Here is a 26,580-nt window from a genome sequence, read left to right as displayed (position 1 = left end):
AGGGTTTCCTTTCAATTATGATTCAAGCTTCAGTATCCAAAATATAGAGTTTTTTACCTAATTATAGCTTATGGTATTGTATTTGGATTGAGAAATATAGTGATTCAGAATGGTTTTCTTTCCTAATAGTTTGCTATTTAGTGGGATTTTTTTTATTAAGCAGAAATCTCATTTTCTTTAAAATACTTTAATATCCTAGTATAGTAGATTTTTGATAATCTAAAAGTTTTAGGCTTTTTTTATTTTGGGCTTGGAGATAAACAATAATTAACACTCCTTAAATGTGTATTTCTTTCTTCTGATGATGACTTGCCTTTGAGGACCAGGTTCAAAACATATAGCACTGGAATTGATTCACTCTGATTTCCATTTATTTATTAAGTGTTTGCCTTTGTGCCAGTTTTGCAATGTCATCAGTTGGCTACAATAAATCTATATGTGCTCCGAAGAAAGTTGATTTCTTTAATTTTCCTCTCCAAGACTTATTTTTTCTGTGTGCTAAGCTTTAAAGGACTTAAAGGGATAAAATGTAAAGAAGTTGTTTTGATCCAAAAAGATATGCCTCAAAGTTTAAAGACCTATGTTCTTCTGTTACCCAAATTCAAAAGAACCAATATGGGTATCATTGTAATTATTACATAATTCTTAGTCATAAGTTATTGAGTCATCCCATGAGAGAGCAATTCATCTTAACATAGTCCCAATCTAATAACAATATTCAAGTCTTAAGTTCAGATCACATTTCCCTCCTGCTTATAGACCTTTCTCCTCAAATTTTGGTATTCATTAGGAAGAAGAGACCAAAGACATAGACTTCTTTATTAAGAAAGTGATAAACTTCATTTAGGTGTAACTCACCTGACAAAAAGGATGGGTTTCTGTAAACTAAGGTAAATATTAGATTTTGTGTGTGTAAATGAAGAAATCTGTAGACACATTTTGGGGACATATTAATGTGTAAATTCAAGAGTAACTCCTTTTAAAAATAAATATCTCTTACAAAATTTTATTCTTAGAAATTAAAAAAATGGAATCTATTTTATTTTCAATTGTACTTTAAACTCTGGGGTACATGTGCACACCCCACAGGGTTGTTGCATAGGTACATACAAGCCATGGTGGTTTGCAGTCTCCATCCCCCATCACCTATATCAGGCATTTCTCCCAGTGTTTTCCCTCCCTAGCCTCCCTGCCCCCTGCTGTCACTCCCCTAGCCCCCCAAACCCCTAACCTACCCCAGTGTGTGATGTCCCCCTCCCTGTGCCCACGTGTTCTTATTGTTCAACACCTGCCTATGAATGAGAACATGCAGTGTTTGATTTTCTGTTCTTGTTTTTATTATTGCTAAACCCATTTACTCCAACATTTTACTTTTCCTTTTTCTCACTATTCTTGAACCTATTAAAAGAGGAAGCAGCAAACATGTTGGAACAACATAAAAAATAAGGAAAAACAAAACAAAGAATCACAAAGAAACAAAATGTCTAGTGTCTTAATTACATGCTGCTATGTAATAAATTACCCAAAACTAAATGTCTTAAAACAGCGTATTTAGTATCTCACAGTTTCTGTGGGCTGGGAATGTAGGTAAAGCTTAATTGGATTTTCTGCTTAGGATCTTCCACAGGCTGCAATCATGGTGACATCTGGAGCTGTGGTCTAATTTCAAGGACCAACTATGAAAAGATCCACTTCCAAGCTCATTCATTTGATCTTTGGCATAATTCAATTCCTTGTAGGCCATCAGAGGGCCTCAGTTTCCTCCTGACTGTAGGCCAGAGGCTAACCTTAGTTTCTTGCCACCTGGCCACTTCTACATAGCAGCCTGCTTCATCAAAACTAGCGAGCGAGCGAGAGAGAGAATCTGCAAGCAAGAGGCACATCAGTCTATTGCAACTTAAGGACTAAAATGACAACCCATTGCTTTTGTTATATTTAATTCATTAGAAACAAGTCATTAAGTCCAGGGCAAACTCAAGGGAAAGATATCACACAAGGGTGTGAGATTATATGGGAGGAAGGGATCAATGGAGCCTGTCTTAGGAGTCCATGTATCATAAATAGAGTGGTTCAGTTGTTACTGTCTTAATATTATCTCCTTTTATGGAAATATTTAAAAATATTTTTGTTATCTATCATATTTTGTTACATATACTATATCATTACAGCCAAATGTGAGTATTGTAAGGTACATATACAAACAAATTACAAAAAATTTGTATTACATGGTAAGCATCCTCTCTAGAGTGCTCTAGCAGGGTTGGTATCCAGCTGTGTTGGGGAGCTTTTTTAAGGTTTGCCTAACCTGTGCTTTGCTCTCATCTATGAAAAGAAAAAGAAGTTTATATTTTTCTGCTGTTCTCCAGTATGGATCAAATATGATACAGACTGCAATAAAACTGAGAAATAAAAAGATGCAAAGCTCAGCATGATTTGTAGTTGCAACTGGTATTTCACACCAAATTGGAGAAACAAATTTTTAAAATTCATTGACTGTGCATAGCATTGCAACAACTAGAGCTGTTGAAAGAGTTAATATTCTTTGCATGACATCTAAGTGTGACGAATTTCAGAGATTGAGAATTCTTTGTAGTTAACAATATAGACTCTGATAACATAAGGAGCAGGTCATTTCAACATACATTGGCACAGAAGAGCAGATCTGCAACTGCGAAAGAGAGGAATCTAGACCCATCAGATAAGAAACATTTCTTTCCAGCTTTTCTGACAAGATTTTCATGAACTCCCTAGTATGAGGCTAAGGTAGACATTGAAATGCTAAATTCAGTGCTCATTGAAATCTACTTCTTCTTTCCCTCCAGGCTCATAGGAAGTTACACTTGTCAACTCTCTGCAGTTTGCTAGATCATATGACTTTGTGGCCAATGGATAATGAAGAGAAATGACATGTGTTACTATCTAGACCAAAGTATAGACGAATGGGTCTGAGCTCTCCATATTCGTTCTTCTTTTTGCTATGGGTACCAGTGATTTTTAAAATGGTAGAATATATGTCTACCTGAGTTTTTGATTGACTGTATAAGGAAAAGCCCCTGCCACTGATCAGTGACATGTGGTATGTTTAATTTGGTAACTCTTTTCTATGTTAAGGACCTTTATCTTAGTTTCCTGTTGTTACTATAACAAATTACCATGAACTAAATGGCTGAAAACAAAGCAAATTTATTATATTATAGTTGTGGGATTGTGAAGTTCTAAAATCAAGATGTTGTCGAAGCTGTATAGAGATATTAGATACTCTTGAGGAGAATCTATTTCCTTGTGTTTTGCAACTTCTGCAGGACACCAGCATTCCTTGGCTTCTGGCCCCTTCCTTCATCTTCAAAGCTAACAGCATTACATCTTCAAATCTGTGTTTCCCTCTCCTTGTCTCCCTGTTTGCTGCTTCTAATTTCACATTTTCTTCTCTCACTCTGGCCTTCTTGCCTCCATCTTATTAGGACCTATGTGATTACTTGGACCCACCCAAATAATCCAGTATAGTTCCCCGTCCCAACATCCTTAACCTAATCTGCAAAGCCCCTCTTGATAAACAGGGTAATATAGTCACAGGTTCTTGAGATTAGGATATGGACACTATTGTAGACTATATTAGTCCATTATGCATTACTATAAAGGAATACTTGAGACTGGGTAATTTACAAAGAAAAGGGGTTTATTTGGCTCATGATTCTGCAGGTTGTGCAAGCATGGCACCTGTATCTGTTTGGCTTCTGGTGAGTCCTCAGGAAGCTTACAATCATGGCAGAAGGCAGAGAGGGAGCCAGCACATGACATGGCCAAATAGGGAGTGATCGAGAAAGGAAGGAAATGCTAAGCTCCTTTAAACAACCACATCTTGTGTGAACTCACAGAGTGAGAACTCACTCACTACCGTGAAGATAGCACCAAGCCATTCTTGGGGTATCAGCTCCCATGACCCAAACATCTCCCATTAGACCCACCTCCAATACTGGAGGTCAAATTTCAACATGAGATTTGGAGGGGAAAAACATTTACATCATATCAGAGACCATTATTTAACCTAACATTTTCTTGGAATTAGCTGTTTGTGTGTTACCGCAGCATAGTTTAATGTATGCTGAGGAATATGAAAGCCACAGTAAGTTAATACCAAAACCTCATTGGACATTAACTGTAGAAGTATGCCCAAATTAGCTATTTAGCAGACATAACCGGTCTCAACATTTCTTTGTCTTCATGAGGTTGCAAATTATAGAAGTTGCTTATGAAAGTTATGTACAAAATGCACAAAAATAAGAATTGTCTGTCATGCTCTGGTTTCTGGTTTCTAGGATTTCCAGGAAAGATAAACACCAAATGACACTAAAACATGATCTGTTCCTATTTGAATATTTATCCATCACCCACGCATGTAACATGCGATGAAGTTACAACATAACTTAGGATATTAGGTATACAATCTGAAACAAGTGAAAAGATCTTTCTAACATATATCTAATGACAGCAATAATCACACTTTGTTTGTCTGATTGCTTTCTATCTGGACAAAATTTTAAAAAATCGATTCATAATACCTGTGTGACATTACATAATATAATTACATAATGTAATTACATATATTCAGCTGCATTATAATTTTCAGTCATGTTATTTTATGTTTTGCTAGGTGGAATCTTGTGATATGGAAGTTTTCATTTAAAAAAGCAATTTTTTTTGTATATATATATATATATATATATACACATATACATATATAAGCCATAAGCAGAACAAGATAGATGATTAGGATATAAGCAGCAAAACTGTGATAAAATTTTGTGGATTTAAGCATTATCTCACATATGAGAAGAAGCTAATGGGTGTGGAGTTTGTTCCATTATTTAATCATTTTAACTCTAGAAGATCATGTACTCAACCACTGATTTATTCATGAATCCATCTATTTATCCTTTCAACATTCCTTCCGTATCAATGAGGATGATATTGTAGTTCAATAAGAATATGTAGGTTCTGAAGAGAGATTGACACCTAAATATCAAACTCAGCTTCACCACTTACAAACAGAATTGAGCTAGGCAAACAAAGCCTCTCTACCCCTTAGTCAGATATAAGCATGATAATAATGTTTACAATTAAGGATTATTGTAAAAATTACAGATAATATACATCAAACACTTGGTATGCTGTAACCATTCAACAGATTATAATAGAAACTCTGGCTATTATTTGCCGGAAATCAGGATGCAAAGATGGAAAACATAATCCTCCCCCTAAATAACTAAAATGGAAGCAAATGACTACAGCATAGAATAGAGTTACCAATAAGCTATGGATCAGAGAGAACAATTTAGTTTTTGGTAGAGTAATAAAGGATCTGCATGATAGGTGACTTTTGAGATAGCTTAGAAGAAGTGAATTGGGTGTCTGAAAGAGGAGGGAGACATTTTAACTAGGAGCAATATGTATAGTTATAGGAAGTATGAAACGAGAGAGAGAATAAAAGAAAACTCAATTAATTTGGTTTATCTAGAACACAAGACTTTTCAAAACTCACTTTTCAGATTTCTCAAAGAACTTAATGCAGATCTACCATTGACCTCACAATCCTATTTCTGGGTATACACCCAAAGGAATATAACTTGTTCTAACAGAAAGACACATGCACTCATATGTTCATACCAGCACTATTCACAATAGAAAAGACAAAGAATTAACCTAGATGCCCATCAATGGTGGATTGGCTGAAGAAAATGTGGTACATATATACAATGGAATACTATGCAGCCATAAAAAATGAAATCATGTACTTTGCAGCAACATGGATGAAGCTGGAGGCCATATCCTAAGCAAATTAATGCAGGAACAGCAGACCAAATACCCCATGTTCTCACTTATAAGTGGGAACTAAACATTGGTACACATGGATACAAAGATGGGAACAATAGACACTGGGGCTTACTTGAGAGTGGGAGGATGGTGAGGGTAAAAAAACTACCTATCAGGTACTATGCTCACTACTTGGGTGATGAAATGATTTGTACCCTAAACTCCAATGACACGCATTATACCCATGTAACAAACCTGCACATGTACCCCCTGAGCCTAAAATAAAAGTTGAAAAAAAACACTTTACCTTCCTCACCATTCTGTCTTTCAAGGGTCCAGTGTAGCATCAGTGGGCCTAAGAATCCTTTCTAAATATATATATTACCCAGAAAAGTCACCCACTCATTCTCTAATGCTTCTGCTATACTGAATACATCTACCACTTTTGTAACCTTTTTTATTCCCTTTTCCTCTCACTAGGCTGTAAATTTCACAAGTTTAGTGACCATCACTTATTCATCATTATATCTCTGCTAGGGCAGTGCAGAGGGAAATGAGGGATGGAAGCTCCAACACAGAGTCCCCACTGGGGCACTGCCTAGTGGAGCTATGAGAAGAGGGCCACCATCCTCCAGGCCCCATAATGGTAGATCCACCCACAGCTTGCACCATGCACCTGGAAAAGCTGTAGACACTCAATGCCTGCCTGTACTAACAGCCGGGAGGGGGGCTGTAACCTGTAAAGCCACAGGGCCAGAGCTGCCCAAGACTATGGGAACCTACCTCTTGCATCAGCATGACTTGAATGTAAGACATGGAGTCAAAGGAGATCATTTTTGAGCATTAAGATTTAATTAATGCCTTGCTGGAGTTTGGACTTCCATGGGGCCTGTAGCCCTTTCATTTTGGCCAATTTCTCCCATTTGGAATGGGCGTATTTACCCAATGCCTCAACCCCCACTGTATCTAGGAAGTAACTAACTTGCTTTTGATTTTACAGGTCATAGGTGGAAGGGACTTGCCTTTTCTTAGATGACACTTTGGACCTGGACTTTTGGGCTATTGCTAGAATGAATTAAGATTTTGGGGGACTGTTGGGAAGGCATAATTGGTTTTGAAATATGAAAGCAACATGAGATTTGGGAGGGGACGGAGTGAATGATATGGTTAGGCTTTGTGTCCCCAGTCAAATCTCATCTTGAATTATAATTCTCATAATCCCTAAGTATCAAGGGAGAGACCAGGCATAGGTAATTGAATCACGAGTGTGGTTTCTTTTGTGCTGTTCTTGTGATAGTGAGTGAGTTCTCTCTTTAACCATGGTTTTGTAAGGGCTTTTCCCCCTTTGCTCAGCACTTCTTCCTTCTGCCTTGTGAAGAAAGTGCCCTCCTTCCCCTTTGCCTTCCACCATGATTGTAAGTTTCCTGAGGCCTCACCAGCCATGCTGAACTCTGAGTCAATTAAATATATTTTCTTTACAAATTTCCCTATCTTGGGCATTTCCTTACTAATATGAGACCAAACTAAAACACAGATTCTTGATCTTGGACTTCCCAGCCTCCTGAAATGTCAGGAGATAAATTTTTGCTTTTTATAAATTACCCTATCCCAGATATTCTACTATAGCAGCACAAAACAAAGACTATATTATAAGAACAGATTATTATTAAATTTAAGCAAACAACTATATTTACAGGAAAATAAATACTCAATGGTATCTTCCAAATTCTGGCAGGATTAGGTAGAGAGAAAAAGATAATTGCTTCATTTTTGTTGACAAAAGTTTAGTGTACTAAATTAAAAAAAAATTAAAATAGATTCAGGAGGTACATGTAAAGGTCTGTTACATAGAAATATTGCGTATTGGTGGGGTTTGGGCTTCTAGTGTAACCATAACCTGAATAATGAATATTGTACCCAATAGGTAATTTTTCATCTCTCGCCACCTCTCCCAATATCTCCACTTCTGGAGTTCCCAGTGTCTATTATTTTTCTGTATGTTTATGTGTACCCATTGTTTAGCTCCCACTGATAAATGGGAATGTGCGATATTTGATTTTCTCACTTAGGATAATGGCCTACATCTCCATTGATGTTGCTGCAATAGACATGAGTTCATTCTTTTTTTATGGCTGCATAATATTTCATAGTATATATAAACATATTTTCTTTATTCAATCATCCACTTAGATGGACACTAAGGTTGATTCTGTGACTTTGCTAGGCATAGAAGCCCCTCACTTTAGCTATTTACTGAGGCCACCTATATTGTGTGCTTCCATAGGCATACATAAATAAGCTTTACTTTTTGTTTCTCTTGCTAATCTCTTTTGTCAGTTTAGTCTGCAGGCCTCCAGGTTTGCTGTTCTACATAATGTAAGACACATTTCCTGAAAATCTCATAACTAATGACAATAATACTTCATGTATTAAATATTGCATAGATTATGTATTAGTTAAGCCATAGAGTAGTTGAACTAATTAGGTGTTTTAGTTATATTTATTTATTTTTAACGCATTACATGCTGTAGGGAATGTGTGAAAGTAATCAGAAACCCTGGCTTACATTTCAGTTTCTCATGAAGTCGTGTAATCATGAGTCTCTCCTTTGAAGGTATTTCTTTTTAATTTCTTGGTGAAATGAGAATAATAATAATCCTCTTGTAGGACTGATGAGATATAATGAGTTAAAAAAGACGGAAGAGCTCAGCAGACTGCTTGGTGCATAGTGGGCATCCCGTACATTTCAGCTGAACCTAAATCTAGTTGAATCCAACTTCCCATGATGGCACAAAACTAACCTGCTTATATTTTCTCTAGTGTCCATTCAATCTTTGTCTTACTTGTAACATAGTTTTAATCATAGCAGGGATGCACTAATGTATGCTACCTTTTTTTCAGCCAACATTTGATATATCATTATTGTACATTAGCACCATGTTATCCCTTTTAAGGTCACTATGCCATGCTGTCACTAAAAATCAGTCAAGTGGAATCACACAGTCATTTACAAGCACTAGATAGTAGTTTGGCAAGGTGGAAGCTTATACTTTTAGGTCATAAATTAATGGCTAAGTTAATCTTCCTTTTTTAATTAAGAAAAGTCAACCAAGCATAAATGTTGATTAAATATATGATGGTACCAAAAGCTGCATATAGGTAATATATGCTACACAAATTACTCAGCCTGTATCTCTCCATGAAGAGTAAAGAAGAAATCAAGGTGATTATCTAAAATATATAGGCATAAAATCTAATAAACAAATTTTTTTTACCTCAAGCACATCGGTGAATTTTTTGCATGAATTATCCGTTTAATTCCTTCAATAATCCACTTAGCTGTTGGAAGTTTTATCTAAATCCTCTTACTGTCAGTCATTAAAAATTATTTAATGCTTTTCCCTTCACTATTCTATACATGTGTATATTGAGACAATAAATGTCAAAGTGACTACTAAGCTCCTTATTGGAGATACTGAGAATAAAGGCAAAATATGAGAATAAAATTTCAAACTGCTTACATTATTTTGGTTGGGAATTTTCCTGTTGCTCTTGATCAATATTTCTTAGTCTTGGGCAAAACTTTAGGGAACCAGCATCCTAAATTCTTTCTGTAGGTGTAAATTCATCTGCTGTTCCTCAAAATAAGTTACTTATTTTTAGAGAAAAATCAATGTGAATCTGCAATTTTATCAGTTTTAAAGGCAGGTTAAATTCAGTGACAAAAATGTTGTTTCTCATTTATAATCTCTATCCACTTCATTTCTGGTATCTGTGAACCTCTGGAAATCTTTGCTTTTTTTCCCTCTCACCTTCCTGCTGATCTTACAGTCACAGAGGAAAGGGATATTATGTTTATTGTCTAAGTGCTAAACATAAATTGAATCATTTAATGGGCTCAGACCTAAAGAAAAGAAATAGACTTCCCAAAAGAAGGGAGTCATATTGTTTCTCTCACAGAACAAAATAGCTTGCACTCTCTTCATTTGGTATTCTACTCCATTTTGGTAAGTGCTCTTTTCCTCTTGCTTTCAGTTTATGTTCAAACATCTAAATGCATTTATCAGATTGCCTTTAGAGACTGCCTGTGAGGATAGGGATTTGCATTCATTTTCAATGATCACAGCATCTTGGTGTAGCAAACATTCACACTGCTACGAAAAGCAGCAGTCTATACTGAAAGAGTACAAGTGTCACTTGAAATCGGAGCTCTTAAACAAGAGGGAGGACATCTGGTCATATTCCTTGTGCTCCTTAGCTCCTACAGTGTGAAAACATGCTGAAAAAATTTCCTTAGGAAGTAACCAAACAACTATGAAGTATAATAAAATGTACTCACTAATGCACCCACCATTGATTTTAAAAAAATGTAAAGCAAACTTAGAGTACTATAGCTTAGTTTAGAATTATCAATTATGCAATGTAAAGTTGGAAGAGTTTTGAAAAGTATGAATAGTATGAGTAAGGGTTAAGTGAACAATATCTTCAGAGGCCTTTTGCAGAGTTTCTAATAGTATATCATGGTTTAAAGGATACATAATTCTGACTTATTCTTTACTTGAAAGTGGAATGAACTTGGCTCCTCTCAAGCCAGTCCCAATCAGATCATACTAATGAAGGCTTTTTTTTGTACTTTCAGTTTTTTTGTCAAGGACACTACTTTCCCAGATACTTATGTGACTTGCTTCTTCATTTAAGTTTTTTTAAGTTCCCAATCAGATAACACCTAGATAAAATAGAATCCTCACTGCCCCGGAGCACATTTTCGTTCTCACCCTCCCTGTTGCTATTTTCTCCTTAGATCTTAGTACTCATTTGACATACTGTGTATTTATTTGTTTGTCTCTGATATTTCACTAGAATGCAAATGTTATGAAAGCAGGAAATTTACTGGTTTTATTAATCTTCTTCCAGTGCCTACAATAGTTGCTGGAATATTGAAGGTGTACAATAAATATGGGTGGAGTGAGGGAACAAATGGGATTTGCTTGATTGTGCTGCAAAAGACTAAGGAAAAGACATAAATGAATAAATACCTAGCAGAATGTTAACACAATGCGAAAAAGGGTCATTTCTTTTCATTTGGATGTCTCAAATCCATTTGTTGTTGTTGTTGTTTTTCTGGCTGGACTTGAAATGTAGGCATTCAGCCAGGCGGCTGTATACTGACTAATGAGATAGAGATACGCATTTAGCCCAGCAATATTCACACATTCTATATGCACTCATTTTTCTCTAGTGACATTTTAATATATTTTGGTGAAGATATTCCCAATATAATGAAGATATGTTGAGTGAGCATTGAAAGTGATGAGTCTTGTTTTCCATTATCAAAGACAAATACAGGTGTGTAATGTATGCAGAGAATAGGAAGGAGGGGGAAAAAATGAGGCAATCCAAAATAGTGAAAAGAAATTAAAGCTCTCCAATAATTGAAAGAAAGCCCAAAATGAAAACATAAATCTCCAGACTCTGCAAGGATTTATACTGATGTGGAGTGTGTGGACCAATGGCTTTCAGGATGTGATTTATTCTGAAAAAAATATCATTTCCATTGCCAAGTAGAGTTCATGGTTTAGTGAAAATTTCATCTTCAGTCTAGTACATCAGCCAAATTCTGGCCCTATATATATTCTAGTGTGAGGAATGAACTATTTCTAGTTTATTTGTGAAATTCCAAGCATAATATTCAGGAGGGTTAGTCACACCCCAGCTAAGGTAAGATCTTGTTATAGTTGTGTTAGTCCTTATTCTAGGCACTGAAATTTCCTTGTAACACTATGTGAAAAAGCATAAGAACTATTTAACAAAGGAATGCTTTGGCTCTGACAAAATGACCAAGAAAGACAACAATTCATGTATAGCATAGTTTTGATGGTCAGACCAAAAGATACATGATTGTCAGTTATTTTCAGCAGAGACTTATAGACCAACAAAGCAGGGAAGAATCTGAACAGGGGTTGGCCTTTAAAGAACAAGTATCATTGATCAATTTAAAAAAATGATCATAGGCTGGGCACGGTGGCTCACACCTGTAATCCCAGCACTTTGGGAGGCAGAGGTAGGAGGATTGCTTGAGTCCACGAGTCTGAGACCAGCTTCGGCAATATAGTGAAATCTCATCTCTACAACAATTTTAAAAATTAGCTGAGCATGGTGACAGATGCCTGTAGTCCCAGCTACTTGGGATGCTGAGGTGGGAGAATTGCTTGAGCCTGGGTGGTGGGGGTTGTACTGAGCTGAGATCACTCCACTGCCTGCCAGTCTGGGAGACAGAGCAAGACCTTGTTTCAAACAAACAAAAAGATTATAATGCTGTAAATTGAATTAGAAGATGTCTTCTAATGCTGGCTATACTGTAAAAATCAGAGCAAGTAGTTTACACAGTTTCTACTCAGGAGTATTTATGATTAAAATAAATCCAGCAATTGTATTGGAGGATGAGGAATCTGTCTGAATAGTTAAGTTAGGCAGTAGTAGCTAATGCAACAAATACACAAGGTAGGTCATTCTATATTTTTAGGTCTATTATATGTTGGGTTCTATGAGGTATAAAGTAAAATTTTACTTCAGGGATTGGTCTGTTTAATCCAGTAACTAGTGATGTCCAATTCTTCTGGTTGAAGTAAGTGAATATTCGTAGAATATTCACGTAGAAGTGAAAACACGGAGGCCATAGAACAGGTGTAAAGTACATACGCACATCTGCATTGTGGCGGTTCTTATTGATCTGATATTTAGATCAGCAGTGAGACTGCTTGGTACCATTCGAGAGGACAACAGCCACTTAGCTGGTCTTCTGTTGAAAACTATCTATTTGATCATTTGGAGGATGAGACTGAAAGCTGCAAAGTTGAGTCAGCAGTCTTTTCAAAGTTCAGCAGGTGAAGCTGTCATACTCAAGAGAAATGTATTTTTTATGTTTAATAAGATGGATATAAATCCTAATATCACCCTCTTGAGAGATCGTCTATATGTGTGTCTGTCTACAATTCTTTTAATTATTGTTTTAGATTTAACCAGGCTTTGTTTATTTATTTACAGGAAGGGATATAAATATACAAATTGACACAGGAAAATTCCACTTGTTTCACTTCTAGCCAGTATTTTCATCTGCTGTTGTCTGAATTCTCTCAAAGTGGTTACCTTCAAAATGCAGACTTAAAGCATGAAAAAAACAAACATAGATCTGAAATAAAATACACATTTGAAAAACTTATTCTTTTACCCTATCAGATTGTAAAATGTTTGCCCTGATATTTAGGATAAGTTTTCTAATATGATATTTAATCAGTATACTATCTTATTTTGGGTTAAAATTAATATAATTATGCTATTTATTTGGAATGAAATAGACAGAATTAAGAATAGAAGACCAAATATAATTAGGTCCCAGTGAACTCCCAACATAATTTTCTCTAATAGTCACACATGAAAAGAAAAACCAAAGCAATATAAATGCTTGTTTTCCTGAAGCACCATCTGCGATTTTGTTTGAACTAAGCTGAATGCTCTAAAGGTTATGGATACTGTGTAGTAATTAGTATCACTATGGGGAATGCTCTTACTTCTATGTATTGGATTTCCCCACTTTTACAATGATATAATTTCAAGTTGGTCCTTCCTCAGAGATGTAACTAAATTTCTTTCTTGTTCTAAAATATAGGCAACACGTATTGTGTTATCAATTTGCTTGGTTCTAGAATGTAAATAAAATAGAAGCTTTTTTGCATATTTTCTAGATAATTATTGTCTTCTGCATACCACATATATAGAGACCTTAAAGAAAGTGGTTATTAAACTTATTAAATAACAATGAATTCTATTAATTTCTCTAGCTGAGGGAAATGTTTTCTTCTTAATTATAAGAGAATCAGATTCCCTTCCCCAATGAGAGGCCAACAAATGTCAAATATTTGTATATTCTGTATAAATGTAAATGATTCTTTGCATATCATTTCCCTCCCTGTAGAGCAAGGCTAAAATACTCTTTTGGAACAGTTGTGCAGAAATAATTAATTGCTTGGCATGTGGTTATGGATATTTTATATAGAGACTATATCTCTCTTAGCTTCCAATTGAAATGACAAATTTAAGGTTCATATTTCTCAAGTATTGTTCTTACAACCATTAAAAAATTATACTTGAAATAATCAAGAATAAAGTACATGGAGTTTATATGAGACCAAAGCAAGTCAAAATTAGTGCTTTCACCCTGACTATGAATTTCAATGAGGTAGAGAGTATTTGCAAATTCACAAGACTCTGTAGGGTAGAACAGTGATCCAGCCATGAACTTCATCAGCTTCAGTGCTGTGTCATTGGGCTCTCTGGTCAGTGTCAGAGATTGCCACCTGGCCAATTCATCTATTGGCAATAATGATAACAACATTAAGCATATACACAGTATGTACTGAGTACTTTACATAAATTACCTCATTTAATTATGACAACAAACTCCTTATGGTAGTTACTATTATTATCTCCATTTGACAGGTGAGGAAATTGAAGCAAGTCCTGAGGAACTAAGTGGCATATCCAAAGGCAGGCAACCTGGCCTTAAGATAAGTCTGTCCTCCTAGGCCCTACCCAGAAACTCAGTCAGCAGTTGAGATTTGCCTTGTGATTGTCTTAAAAGGCAAACTTCATAAAGAAAGACCAGTGCACAAGTAAAGGCTTGGGCTCTGTAATAATAATAGTAACCCCTCAGATGGAACTTGATGTCTGTCAGGCACTTTACATATAGCAATTTATTTAATCTTCATACCATCCCTAAGAGATAAATACTGTTTTTATTTTTATTTTACAGTTGTGGAAATTGACACATAAAGAGATTAAGTAACTTGCCTATAAATGTTATAATGACAAAGGCTGGCTTTGAACTCAGGCAGTCTCATGGTAGAATCCACATTCTTTGCCCTTATGGGATACTGTGTCATATTTTGGAAACTAAAGATCTTAAGTAATTTATTAAGATTTGGGAGAAAGAAGAGGAAATATAGAAAATGCCTTTGAAAAATTAAAATTCAAAACATGAGAAATATATCAAAAAGTATTAATGACAGTAATAAATGGACATGCTATAATTTAGTCTATGTTTGTGTTCCTGTTTTAGTTAGTATTTGTTATGAGTTGGATCGGGTCCACACTTTCTACCTAATTTCTATGTCGACGTCCTGTCCTCTGTTGCTTTAGATTATGACCTCATTTGGAGCTAGGGGCTTTACAGAGATAATTATGCTAAAGTGAGGTCCTGTGGATGGGCCCTAATCCACTCACTGGTGTCCTTTCAAAACTAGGAAATTTGGTCACAGGCAGGTGTAGATGAAAGGCTATGTGAAGAGACGTAGGTAGAAGAAAGCCATCTATAAGTCCAAGACAGTGGCCTGGAGCAGATTTTTCCTTCACAGCCCTCAGAAGGAACCAACCTTGCTGACATTATTTCAGACTTCCAGCCTCCAGAAACTGAAAAACAACACATTTCTGTTCTTTAAGCCATCCAGTTTATGGTACTTTATTGTGGCAACCCTAGCAAATGAATACAGTGTTCTTGGATGAAAATTAGCAGAAAATAATTTCAAACAGCTTAGCCAAAACTTCTGACTGAACGGAAGAATACTGGGACACCTCATAGTTTTTTAAAAGTTTGAGTAACCAACTTTAGTATACAGTAATTGGAGAACATCAGGTTCTCAGGACACAACCTCAAGTCTCTCTCATTCTCTCTGTCTAACAGGCTCTCTCATTCTTCTCTTTGCAAATGGTTTGATATGTCCCCATCCAAATCTCACGTTGAATTGTAATCCGCAGTGTCGGGGGAGGGACCTGGTGGGAGGTGATTGGATCATGGGGACAGATTTCTCCCTGGCTTTTCCTGTGATACTGAGTGCTCATGAGATCTTGTTGTTTAATGGTGTGCAACACTTACTCCTTAGTTCTCTCTCTCTTTTTGCCATGTGAAGGTGTGCTTGCTTCCCCCTCACCTTCTGCTATGATTGTCAATTTCCTAAGGCCTCCCCAGCCATGCTTTCTATACAACATTTGGAACTGGGAGTCAATTAAACCTCTTTTTTTTTTTTTTTTTATAAAGAACTTGCTATAAAGTTCTATATGTAAAGTGCCTGACAGACAGCAAATGCCTTTTATATTTATAACTTAAAGTTGTTGACTTTCACCTCCTGATTACCATATGGTGACAAAAGAATAGAATGACTTAACTATTTACTAGGGAAAAGGCTTGGTGTAACATATTTAAGATCCTGGACTAAGTATTTTTACTTATACTGGAGTATACATAAATCCTTCTCCAACACACAGTATTATATTTTACCACCTATATCTATGATAACTTGTCACTGAATCATATGCAACATTAATCTATTTTCATAAGTAAAATAAACCAAGAAGTCTGCTGTATTTTCTGGGAAATACATGTATCTTGCTTTTAAGATGATATTTAATTGTGGGTCAAATTGAGCAATGGTGGAGGTATATTTTCTGTCCTATGGACATGGAAGGGACTTCTAAGACATATTCAGCTTCCCTATTGTGTGCCATTTTTGAGTCCTTTTATGTGTGCTAACAATAGTGATATGAATGAAATAAAGGCAGGATGACAACTCTAATTAATTAGTGAGTTTCAAGTCCAATAGGCTGGACCAGTGAATTGACTGAGTATGAGCAATAGACCTAAGTGACTGTTTTATGGAGGTTTCAAGTGGGATTGCCATCGCATGACTTGAAATACCAAGTGAAACACACCTTTTGGAGAACAATCACAGTTTTTACAAAGTTGTGGGTTATAGAAGTAGCAGAAGTCAATAGTTTCACAAGAAATTGAGTGGCTTAGTTTGAGATATCAAATCAAACTAAGACTCTCCAAAATGGCATTGCAGCCACTCATAGTGGCTATTGGTTTCTTAGTGCCATTTGAAGCTGTGCACACAAATGTGTACTATATTCACCCAGAGAACTGCTATCTTTAACAGCAAAGGTTCACCTGCTATATCATTCAAATGGGTTTGATATGGAGCAGAATTATTACTGTTGAGGGCTCTTTCAATCTGGAAACGTAATAGGTATAATGATTCATTTTATGTGTCAACTTGACTAGGCCACAGGGTATGTAGATATTAGGTCAAACATTATTTTTGGTGTGTCTGTGAGGGTGTTTTTGGATGAGGCTGACATTTGAATTGGTGGACTGAGTAAAGCAGGTTGCTTTACACAATGCTGGTGACTCCAACCCAATCAATGGAAAGCCTAAATAGAACAAACTCTGACCTTCCAAGGAGTAAGAGGGAGTTCCTTATGCCTGACTGTTTTGAGCTGGGATATTGGTCCTTTCTATTCTTCAGACTTGAAGTGAAACATTGGCTCCTCTTGGGTTTAGAGCCTGTAACATGTAATATTGGCTTTCCTGGTTCTCAGGCCTGTGGACTCAGACTGGAACTTAACCTTGAATCTCCTGATCTTTACTTATCTGACTGCAGATCTTGGGACTTGGCAACTTTCATAATCTGGGCCAATTCCTTATAATAAATGTATCTTGTTGGTTCTGTTTTTCTGTAGATCCCTAACTAATATAATAGATACACTCAAAGCAAAGCTGTCTAAGTTGCTGCTTTATAATACATCAAATATTTATCTTTCATAATTTGGCCCAAGTGAACATAACACAGCGTAGGCTCTCGAAAGGATTTATTATCTGGAAAAAAAGTGAAATAGTAGAGTCACAACTTCCATGATCAGGAACCATTTCAGAACAGAAGTCTTTGTTCCAGCATGGCCATTCTATTTTGAAACTGGATTAGTTTAGAACTTCCAAACTAGTGAGCAGTAGTAGCACACTTCTGTGTGGTGAATGGATTACCATGAAAAGTTGAACATTACATAGCAGAGAAAGGCATGTGAGGAAGATGGGGAAGGCATGTGAGGAGGACGGGGAAGGCATGTGAGGAGGGGCGCATGTGCCCTGAGGGCCTCCACTGGAAGTGGTAACCTCCCTTTTCTGTCCTCTAGAGGTGGGTATGGTGCAGCCACCCAGGCGCCACTGTGTGGCTCTCCACCCCACAGAGATGAACCTGTTAATCAATGTGAAGCCAGCCCTGAAACTGAATAAAAGGCAGGCTGGTATTGCAGTGACTCCCAAAGCATCCTGCCCTCTGTGTACAAGGACAGGTCCTGGATCTTCCTGGGAGGGGTTTGTTATGAACTGACTGAAGTGATGTCATCTGTGTAGCCTCTCAGTAAGGGGAAATATGTTAACATTAATCTTGCACAGGACAGGAAGACAGGAACGTGTCTAAAAGATTCTGCTTTACCTGCTACGAAGACCAGAGGACTACAATTTTGGTTGTTAACAATTTTAATGGAGTCAAGATCAAGAGAAGAATTATTTGAGTTGATCAAGAATGAAATTACCAACTTCCTGCCTCGCTTCCTGGCCTGACCCAGAGGACTTGGATGATGCCATGAGAGCTCTGGGAGAAGGGTTGTGGGGCCCAGACTCCCTCACCTAGTTCATCTAAAGGCTCCAGTGATGAATCACTCTCACCAACAGCATGGCTGAGAAAAACAGGAAAAAATAAAAAAAAACCAGAAAGGAAAAAACTCACCAAAGAGAAGACCATCATTTGAGTTAAAGACAAAGAGGGACAGAGAAGTTACTATCCATGCTGCCTGCCAGAGACCAGATGAAAAAAAATGAGGACACACAAAGTTGCAGTAAACACACCAAGGTGGAATGAGAGTCCAGATAGGGGCTGAAGTCCTAACCAGGTTGTCCAGTGTCCGGGACAGCAGCTGCAGACCACAGCTTCCTGAGCACAGGAGGACCTAGAGAAGGGGATGAGAGGAAGGAGAGTCGGGGTTCTGAGCCCAGAGCTTTGGCAGCGGCAGGATGAGGAAAGAAGGGAAGAGCAAGGATAGGTTTGCTCAAGAAAATGTTTCAGTTGATTTGAAAGCATATCCACACAAATTCTCCAACCCCAGGGCCATAGGCCAGACCAGGCTGCAGCCTGCTGAAATCCTCAGATTTTGAAACAAAGTGTGATATTTAAGATGCAATACGATGGCACTTGTGATTTTACAATTTCTGTAAATAAAGTATCTGGGGCAGAATTTCCTTAAATTGAAATCTGTTTTTTATATGACTACTTAAAAATTTACAATAGTTGAAATTTCATTAAAGAGTTTATATGGCATCTTTTATAAACTCTGAAATTTTGATGCCTAAGATTTTCATTTCTTTCTTTTCTTTTCTTGTTTTTTTTCTTTTTTGAGATGGAGTCTCTCTCTGTCACCTAGGCTGGAGTGTAGTGGCGTGATCTTGGCTCACTGCAACCTCCACCTCCTGGGTTCAAGCGATTCTTATGCCTCAGCCTTCCTGAGTAGTTGGGATTACAGGCACCCCGCCACCATGCCCAGCTAATTTTTGTATTTTTGGTAGAGGCAGGGTTTTACCAAGTTGGCCAGACTGGTCTCAAACTCCTGACCTCAAGTGATCTGCCCGCTTTGGCCTCCCAAAGTGCTGGGATTACAGGTGTGAGCCATTGTGCCAGACCTAAGATTTTAAGAGCAGTGACCTATGTTCACATGTAGTCACTCCCCTCCTGTAGTGTTCTGTGTAAATATTACTATTTTCAATGTAATAGGGCATGTAAAAGGTGGGAAGTACTGGACTAGATAATCTCTACAGTTTTTTATTTAGTTCTTAGCTTCTTAGGCCATGATGGAAGAATTTCAGCCAGCATAGTGAGAAAATACTACTATCATATAGTTTAAGTAATGACTAAAACATATTTTGGCTCCTGCTCCTGTATTATTTTATAGATCAATAATAATAAAAGGTTTGCTATCTTTGTTTTTTCCACTGTAACTTTAGCTAATGACTTTAGTCACAGGCAAAGTTGATTTTTATGGAAAGTAGTATCCATTGAGATACATGACAAATCATGGCAGATTAAAAAGAGAGTATCTGTGACTGGGTGTGGTGGCTCATGCCTGTAATGCCAGCATTTTGGGAGGCCAAGGTGGGTGGTTTGCTTGAGGTCGGGAGTTCGAGGCCAGCCTGCTAGCATGGTGGAACCCTGTCACTACTAAAATACAAAAATTAGCTGGGCATGGTGGCAGGCACTTGTAATCCCAGCTACTCAAGAGATTGAGGCAGGAGAGTTGCTTGAATCTGGGAGATGGAGGTTGCAGTGAGTTGAGATCTCACCAGTTGCACTCCAGCCTGGGCAACAGAGTGAGACTCCTTCTCAAATATAAAAAATAAAAAGAGAGTATCTCTGACAACACATTCATTCTATTCTCTCTATATATCTCTAACTATATATAGAGATATATGTACAGATATATATAAAATATATGTAAAATCTAAGAAAGTATAATATTTTAGTCTCTCTCACAGGGTGTTTTATGTGCCAGTGATCTTGGGATATGTAAAGTGATATAGAATAATTGGAAATGCAAACTATTTCCTGGATTCTGCTAGTATTTGATGTTTGATTGATGAGCATTTCATTCCCATTTGCAATTTCACATTCTGCATATAGACAGAACTGCATATATGAGCTTGCAAAGGTTGCTACTTAGGATAGAAACTTCAACTAACCTTTTGGAAATTGCTTTTTCATTTTAAATAAGAAAAAAATCACCAAATTATAATATCTTAAATGATTTGAATATATCGTGACTTTGGGCAAATCATTCTTTGTACAGAAAATCTTATTGGCCTAAAAATTGTCTTAAAAATCTACTAATTTTGCTCTAGTCTAAATGAAAGTTACCAGTAATATAAGCAATGAGACTATTGCTAGTCAGCATTGACTGATCATTGAAAGTAGGTATTTACTATAGATTTGAAAGATCTTTTCTTTTGAATTATAATTTGTTCAAAAGCAGAAGATTTTAATTTGTTAACCAAAAGCAGAAAAACGTTTTATTTACTTATTAGAACTTAACTGTTTTTATTTTCCTACATTTACTTTTAGTCTATGCATATTTTGCATAGTTGCAGGTTATTTATTTACTTACTTGTTCATTCATTCAAGAAATATTTTTTTAAGTTTCTCCTCAGTACCAGGTGCTATAATATAGTTGGTATTACAAAACAAATATGCTGACCACAGGTTATAGATGGTGAAAAAGATGCACAAATAAACCATTAACTTAGAAGAATGTGAAGAGTACTTTCAAGTTTATAAAAAGAAACACAGGAGAGTCAATGGGGCAAATGAGGTGAAAGACCAGACAGGGCTTCTGATAGGTCTTGGAATCTAGGGGATACAAGTAGTTCCGTGTTAGAAAGAGTACAGGGTATGGTGCAAAACAGTGAGAAATGAGGCTGTTGAGAAAAAAAGGGGTGTGAGAAAGTTCTTGCATGCTGTACAAACTATTTGAGCATCTCTTAGTTTGAAGGAGTCAGTGATTTTAAAGAGAAAGTGACATGATCAGAAATAGATATTTGAAAAGCACATAGGGGGAAGGTGGAGGATGAATCAGGCTGGGGAGGAACTGGAAACAGAGAGATGAGGAGGGTGGCAATTGCAGTAGTTTAAGGAAGAGATTATGGGGGTCTGAACTAAGACAACCTGCTGCAAGAAATAGACAGAAACTAACGATTTAAACAGATATTTAGGAGATAATTTTAGGAGGAACGAGAAGATCCTCAAATTTCTGACTCAAGAATACAAGAAAAGGAGCAGAGTAAGATGTGACTTTGGGGTGAGGGATAGGAAAGGTGGGTGAGAGATAGGGAAAGGAGTGGGAGGAAATGAGGGAATAGAGAGTGGTGGCAGAAATGGTGAAGTTTATTTTGTCTTTTGTTGAAGCCACCCAAACTAAGTTGAGAATGGCACAGAATTGAACAATTAAGAGATTATTGGTGATCAAAGTATTAGCATTTCACAAAAAGGGTGAGAGAGAACAAATAGCACTGAGAAGTGAGTAAACCAAAACAGCGACTTCAAAGATTGTCTTTGGCTTATTTCCTATAACAATATATACCTTTCCATAATTTTAACAGCTATTTAATATGCCACATAATGAATATAATATGATTTAGCAAACATGTAGAACAATTTTTCTCTTAGAATAGTAATGTATCAAGCATGTTTATACATATGTATATTTTGATGCTTTTGTTTGTTAGTTTCTTTGGACATTTTCTCAGGAACAGCATCACTGGGTCAAAGAATATGAATGTTTCTACTTTTTTTTTTCCGAGCCATTTACCATCATTTATGCGCATGGTACTATGGAATAGATTCAGTCATTTATGCATATGGTACTAGGGAATAGAATTTGGTGAGTGAAATAAAATGACAGAATTCTGAACTGAAATGCCTAGCCTTGGTGAATATGACTAGATACATAATTTATTTGGTCTGAGGCTGTTTTTCTCTAATGTCATCCATTTGAGTGTTTCCACCATAGAAAGCATTGTCGAAGTAACCACTGAACTAAAGCCTGCCCTGTCATCCATTTGAAACAAAGATAGTTCTAGAGTTAGACTTCAAACAAAAGTTATTTCTTGATTTCATAATGCTAATGTTTGAGTGGCACACTTATATTTCCTGTTATGTAGAATTCCGGTAGAAGGAAGCAAAATACTCATTTAATCAAACCTTGGGGAACTTAAATTTTATCCTTGCTTCTGTTTGGTAAAACTGAAATTGACTGTAACATTTGAAACTTCATTTGTGAATTCCCTTGTGGTTTCCTAAATGGCTTCACAGTTGAGTTGCCTCTGATTGGAAGAGCAGGCAGGTTCTATTTCTGATGCTTTTTATTTACATGGAGGACACCATTTATTTTCTAAAATGTGGGACATTAAATAACTTCAGTGTCTAAATTGAAGATAAGGCATGAGTTAAATAACAATATCTGTTATCAAAGGTGCTTACTTTATAAAAATACAAATTTTGGGTGAGTCCATGACATAAAATTCAATAATTTGTGGTGAAATAATTAAGTTGAAGTAACAAGTATAATGTTAGTTTTACAGTCTTCTCTGTCCCCTAGTGTTTTTGCTTTTCAGCTTGTACAAGAGGAAGAAGACACATGATGTGCATTTGGCTCATGTGCCTGAATATGGCTCCACAGGGAAGTCTTGATAGAGCTGAAACTATCGCTTTTTAGAGCAGCTGCCTTAACAGTCTTCATGTCGTTACATCACATGAGATATATCTCTGGAATAGGAAGAGAAAAAAGACATGACTAAGCAATAAGTTTTGACTAAAACTTAAAATTGCAAAACCAAAACCAGAGATAGAGATCCCTGAAGTTGTACTTTTATAGTATGTGAGACACACAATTTTCTTATTCTAGTTTTAAGGCATTCCTCTGGACCCCAGGATTTTTTGTTTAGTTTTATTCACATAATCAAACTCTTTTTTTTTTTTGCCATAGACTAATGCATTTTGGTGTAATAATCTGAGCCCTTATTCAGAAGGCATCTCGAAGGACTCATGTATGAAAATAGATTTCAGGGCTAAACATTCTAAAAGACAATTCAGTGCTTCTTTTATTCTCCCACCCCTAGATATAAATGAATAGCCTCCATTCCAACTCTTTTTTTTTTCCTTATTTTTTTATTGCATTTTAGGTTTTGGGGTACATGTGCAGAGCATGCAATACACTTGCATAGGTACACACATGGCAGTGTGCTCTGTTTGTTTTCACCCCTTCACCCACATTTGGCTTTTCTCCCAAGGCTCTCCCTCCCCACCTCCCCCTCCCACTGGCCTTCCCCTTTACCCCTCAATAGACCCCAGTGTTTAGTACTCCCCTCTCTGTGTCCATGTGTTCTCATTTTTCATTACCCGCCTATGAGTGAGAATATGCGGTGTTTCATTTTCTGTTCTTGTGTCAGTTTGCTGAGAATGATGTTCTCCAGATTCATCCATGTCCCCACAAACGACACAAACTCATCGTTTCTGATTGCTGCATAATATTCCATGGTGTATATCTGCCACATTTTCCCAATCCAGTCTATCATCAATGGGCATTTGGGTTGATTCCAGGTCTTTGCTATTGAAAACAGTGCTGCAATGAACATTCGTGTGCATGTGTCCTTATAGTAGAATGATTTATACTCCTTTGGGTATATACCCAGTAATGGGATTGCTGGGTCAAATGGAATTTCTATTTCTAAGGCCTTGAGGAATCACCACACTGTCTTCCACAATGGTTGGACTAATTTACACTCCCACCAACAGTGTAAAAGTGTTCCTTTTTCTCCACATCCTCTCCAGCATCTGTTGTCTCCAGATTTTTTAATGATCGCCATTCTAACTGGCGTGAGATGGTATCTCAATGTGGTTTTGATTTGCATCTCTCTGATGACTAGTGACGATGAGCATTTTTTCATATGATTGATGGCCTCATATATGTCTTCTTTCGTAAAGTGTCGGTTCATATCCTTTGCCCACTTTTGAATGGGCTTGTTTGTTTTTTTCCTGTAAATCTGTTTGAGTTCTTTGTAAATTCTGGATATCAGCGCTTTGTCAGATGGGTAAACTGCAAAAATTTTTTCCCATTCTGTTGGTTGCCGATTCACTCTAGTGACTGTTTCTTTTGCTGTGCAGAAGCTGTGGAGTTTGATTAGGTCCCATTTGTCTATTTTGGCTTTTGTTGCCAATGCTTTTGGTGTTTTGTTCATGAAGTCCTTGCCTACTCCTATGTCCTGGATAGTTTTGCCTAGATTTCTTTCTAGGGTTTTTATGGTGCCAGGTCTTATGTTTAAGTCTTTAATCCATCTGGAGTTAATTTTAGTGTAAGGTGTCAGGAAGGGGTCCAGTTTCTGCTTTCTGCACATGGCTAGCCAGTTTTCCCAACAGGATTTATTAAATAGGGAATCCTTTCCCCATTGCTTGTTTTTGTCAGGTTTATCAAAGATTGCATAGTTGTAGATATGTTGTGCTGCCTCTGGTGCCTCTGTTTTGTTCCATTGGTCTATATCTCTGTTTTGGTACCAGTACCATGCTGTTTTGATTACTGTAGCCTTGTAGTATAGTTTGAAATCTGGTAGTGTGATGCCCCCTGCTGTGTTCTTTGTGCTTAGAATTGATTTGGCTATGCAGGCTCTCTTTTGGTTCCATATGAAGTTCATGGTGGTTTTTTCCAGTTCTGTGAAGAAAGTCAATGGTAGCTTGATGGGGGTAGCATTGATTCTGTAAATTACTTTGGGCAGTATAGCCATTTTCACGATATTAATTCTTCCTAACCATGAACATGGAATGTTTCTCCATCTGTTTGTGTCCTCTCTGATTTCGTTGAGCAGTGGTTTGTAGTTCTCCTTGAAGAGGTCCCTTACATTCCTTGTGAGTTGTATTCCAAGGTACTTTATTATTTTTGTAGCAATTGCGAATGGCAATTCATTCTTGATTTGGCTTTCTTTAAGTCTGTTATTGGTGTAGACGAATGCTTGTGATTTTTGCACATTGATTTTATATCCTGAGACTTTGCTGAAGTTGCTTATCAGTTTCAGGAGTTTTTGGGCTGAGGCGATGGGGTCTTCTAGGTATACTATCATGTCGTCTGCAAATAGAGACAATTTGTCTTCCACCTTTTCTATTTGAATACCCTTTATTTCTTTTTCTTGCCTGATTGCTGTGGCTAGAACTTCCAGTACTATATTGAATAGGAGAGGTGAGAGAGGGCATCCTTGTCTAGTGCCGGATTTCAAAGGGAATGCTTCCAGTTTTTGCCCATTCAGTATGATATTGACTGTTGGTTTGTCATAAATAGCTTTTATTACTTTGAGATACGTTCCGTCGATACCGAGTTTATTGAGGGTTTTTAGCATAAAGCACTGTTGAATTTTGTCAAATGCCTTCTCTGCGTCAATTGAGATAATCATGTGGTTTTTGTTTTTGGTTCTGTTTATGTGGTGAATTACGTTTATAGACTTGTGTATGTTGAACCAGCCTTGCATCCCCAGGATGAATCCTACTTGATCGTGATAAATAAGTTTTTTGATTTGCTGTTGCAATCGGCTTGCCAATATTTTATTGAAGATTTTTGCATCTGTGTTGATCATGGATATTGGCCTGAAGTTTTCTTTTCTTGTTGGGTCTCTGCCGGGTTTTGGTATCAGGATGATTTTGGTCTCGTAGAATGATTTGGAAAGGATTCCCTCTTTTTGGATTATTTGGAATAGTTTTAGAAGGAATGGTACCAGCTCCTCTTTTTGTGTCTGGTAGAATTCGGCTGTGAACCCGTCTGGACCTGGGCTTTTTTTGTGTGGTAGGCTCTTAATTGCTGCCTCGACTTCTGACCTTGTTATTGGTCTATTCATAGTTTCAGCTTCCTCCTGGTTTAGGCTTGGGAGGACACAGGAGTCCAGGAATTTATCCATTTCTTCCAGGTTTACTAGTTTATGTGCATAGAGTTGTTTGTAATATTCTCTGATGATGGTTTGAATTTCTGTGGAGTCTGTGGTGATTTCCCCTTTATCATTTTTTATTGCATCTATTTGGTTGTTCTCTCTTTTCTTTTTAATCAATCGGGCTAGTGGTCTGTCTATTTTGTTGATCTTTTCCAAAAACAAGCTCTTGGATTTATTGATTTTTTGAAGGGTTTTTCGTGTCTCAATCTCCTTCAGTTCAGCTCTGATCTTAGTTATTTCTTGTCTTCTGCTGGGTTTTGAGTTTTTTTGATCTTGCTCCTCTAGCTCTTCCAGTTTTGACGATAGGGTGTCAATTTTGGATCTCTCCATTCTCCTCATATGGGCACTTATTGCTATATACTTTCCTCTAGAGA

At 36.9% G+C, this 26,580-nt stretch overlaps 1 protein-coding gene across 2 annotated transcripts in view; it reads left to right on the top strand.

The window, feature by feature from the left end:
- The window catches only part of SAMSN1 (SAM domain, SH3 domain and nuclear localization signals 1), a 555,105-nt gene that overhangs the window by 213,768 nt on the left and 314,757 nt on the right, over positions 1 to 26,580 (top strand). The gene's annotated exons all lie outside the window — the stretch shown is intronic.

The sequence above is a fragment of the Callithrix jacchus genome, chromosome 21 (assembly GCF_049354715.1).
Source record: "Callithrix jacchus isolate 240 chromosome 21, calJac240_pri, whole genome shotgun sequence".
NCBI lineage: Eukaryota > Metazoa > Chordata > Mammalia > Primates > Cebidae > Callithrix > Callithrix jacchus.
The sequence above is the reverse complement of the archived record's forward strand: the minus strand, read 5'-3'. Positions and strand labels throughout refer to the sequence as shown.